Raw genomic sequence first — 3,101 nt, forward strand, 5'->3', positions numbered from 1 at the left:
TTTGAGTTTGAATCTCTTTATTTCATGAGGGGCTTTGGGGTAATCATGGAATCAAATGACTGAAAGGGACTTCGAGAGGTCATCTAGTCCAGTCCCCTGCACTTGTGGCAGGACTAGACCATCCCTGACAGTTTGTCTAACCTGCTCTAAAAAATCTCCAATGACAGAGATTCCACAACCTCCCTGGGCAATTTATTCCACCCAGAGAAGGAAGAGGTTAACCACCCGGAGAGGAAGTTTTTCCTAATGTCCAACCTAAACCTCCCTTGCTGCAATTTAAGCCCATCGCTTCTTGTCCTATTCTCAGAGGTTAAGCAAACGTTTTTCCTTCTTTCTCCTCCTTGTAACAACCTTTCAAATACTTGAGAACTGTTATCATGTCCCCTCTGTCTTCTCTTTTCCAGACTAAATAAACCCAATTTCTTCTTTGAGTGCTTGCTCATGTCCATTCAACTTAGGTGTGCTTGCCATATGCACCCTTGCAAGAAGTTTTTTCCTCAGCAGTATTTGTAGGGGACTAACTCCGGCGCCCCCTGGAGTGGTGCTCACATGCTGCGGTATATAGGGCGCCATTGGGCTCGCCCCACCCTCAGTTCCTTCTTGCTGCCAGTGACGGTGCTGGAACCGTTGCTGCTTCAGCTAGTGCTGTTGCTGTTCGTTTGTACGAACTAGTTAATTCTTGAATTATAGTGTATATAGTTTTCTGTTAGTATTTGTAAATCCCTTAGCTATAGTAAGAGGCTTTATAGGTCCTGAACGGGACTTTGCCTTGGGACGGGGCATGCCTTGGTCCCCAGGCTTTAAGCCCTGTGATTGCTGCAAGAGGCCCATGCCCATTGGTGATCCACACAGCAGTTGTTTGCGTTGCTTGGGCAAAGGGCACATTAGTCAAAAGTGCAAAATTCGCAAGTCCTTCAAGCCAAGGACTAAGGAGCGTGATATTCGTTGGAGTGCTCCTTATGGAGTTGGCCCTCACCCTGGCACCAGAGCAATGCTCCCACTTGATGCCAATCACTGTGACCTCAGTACACAGTGCCCCACCGGGACCATCCACTGGCCAGCACTGGTCCCCATACGGCTCCAACCAAGAAGCCCAAGAAGACAGTGCTAGGTCGATCTCCAACCTCCCACAAAGGAAAGGATAAGACTGCGTGCGAGCAAGGTCCCAGGCCGGGCAACTCTTCACCCCCGTCGGGATCTTGCATCCTCCTTATAGTAGCTCCATCTAGGTTGCCTCCCTAGTTTGTTTATGAGAAAGTCATATGAGACCATATCAAAAGCTTTACTGAAGTCAAGATATACCACATCTACCTAATTTGACTGTGTGAGAGTCACCAGCAGGAGAGTGAATTTGTGTGGGGGGGTGGAGGGTGAGAAAACCTGGATTTGTGCTGGAAATGGCCCAACTTGATGATCACTTTAGATAAGCTATTACCAGCAGGACAGTGGGGTGGGAGGAGGTATTGTTTCATATTCTCTGTGTGTATATAAAGTCTGCTGCAGTTTCCACGGTATGCATCCGATGAAGTGAGCTGTAGCTCACGAAAGCTCATGCTCAAATAAATTGGTTAGTCTCTAAGGTGCCACAAGTACTCCTTTTCTTTTTGCGAATACAGACTAACACGGCTGTTACTCTGAAACCTGTGTGAGAGTGGAAATTGAAGTATTTTACATCTTAAGGAATTATTTATTAAGCATTATTACACTGCATGCTTTTAAAACTGTTAAGCTAGGCTTAAACACTAATGGCCAAATTCAGGTTTACTTTGCAAAGTCCTAGTGAATTTGCCTTGCAAAAAAGGATATTTCTGAGACTTGGGGGACATAATTCCCCCCCATTGGGTTTGGAGAACTAGTACATTCCACTGTGGAGAAATTAAGCTTCTACTGTTCTAGAACCCAGTGTTGAAGCTGTTAGTCACAATTTCAGCTGCATTTAAAACATTTTGGGGAGGGGGAGCGGGGAATGTTTTGTTAAGTGAAACAGGGATTAGTGTTTTTACAACTTTTAAGAGGGGGGTAACCTCTTTCAACTCTTGAGGTCATGATCCTTGCCACCGTTGATTAGCACCACTGCCCCCTTAATCCCTTTGAGTTTGAGGTGATGTTTTTCATTATTTAAAAGGAACCCTTGACATGAGGCTTTCCTAGGTACATAAAGATATAAGTGACATCAAAACTGTAGAAGTGCTTGGAATTTTTAAGTCTACAAATCACTGTTTGACTTGTGAACATTTAAAAACATTTTTTTTCCCATGGAGACCAGTCTATTCATGGTCACTTGTATTAATCACTAGGGACAAAAGACACTACCAGCATATTACTAAACCATAATATGAACTGGTACAACTTCCCAAGGAAGTTTCAAATTACTAATGGAGGTTATCAATTCCAGATCTAGACAACCTTTCTGGACTGAAAACCTCTCTCAAAAACCTCTTCAACATCTGATGTGCCTCTGTTACATAGTGGGTGTCATAAATATAAAGGGAAGGGTAACAACCTTTATGTATGCAGTAAAATAAAATCCCTCTTGGCCAGAGGTACAGAATCCCCTTACTTGTAAGGGATTAATCAGTTCAATTAACCAGGTTGGCACCTGACCAGAAGGATCAATGGGGAAAGAAGATACTTTCAAATCTGGGGGGTGGGGGTGGACAGGCTTTGTTTTTGTGCTCTGTTTGTGTTCTCTCTGAGACAGAGACAAAGCAAGTAATCCAGTTCCTACTGAAATGATACATCTAATATTACAGAAATAGTAAGTAATAGCAAGGAATGAGTTAGAGTATCTTTTGTTTTAGCTTGTGAATTTTCCCTGTGCTAAGAGGGAGGTTTATCCCTGTTTGTTGTAACTTTGAAGTTTTGCCTAGGGGGGAATCCTCTGTGTTTTAAGTCTTATTACCCTGTAAAATTATCTTCCATCCTGATTTTACAGAGGTGCTTCTTTTACTTTTTTTTTTCTTTATAATAAGTTCTGTTTAGTCTTTGGGTCTGTGCTCACCTTGTTTACCTATCTGGTTGGTAGATTATTCTCAAGCCTCCTCAGGAAAGGCGGGTTAAGGGGCTTGGGGGAATACTTTGGCGAAACAGGAACTCCAAAT

Source organism: Eretmochelys imbricata, chromosome 1, assembly GCF_965152235.1.
Source record: "Eretmochelys imbricata isolate rEreImb1 chromosome 1, rEreImb1.hap1, whole genome shotgun sequence".
Classification (NCBI taxonomy): domain Eukaryota; kingdom Metazoa; phylum Chordata; order Testudines; family Cheloniidae; genus Eretmochelys; species Eretmochelys imbricata.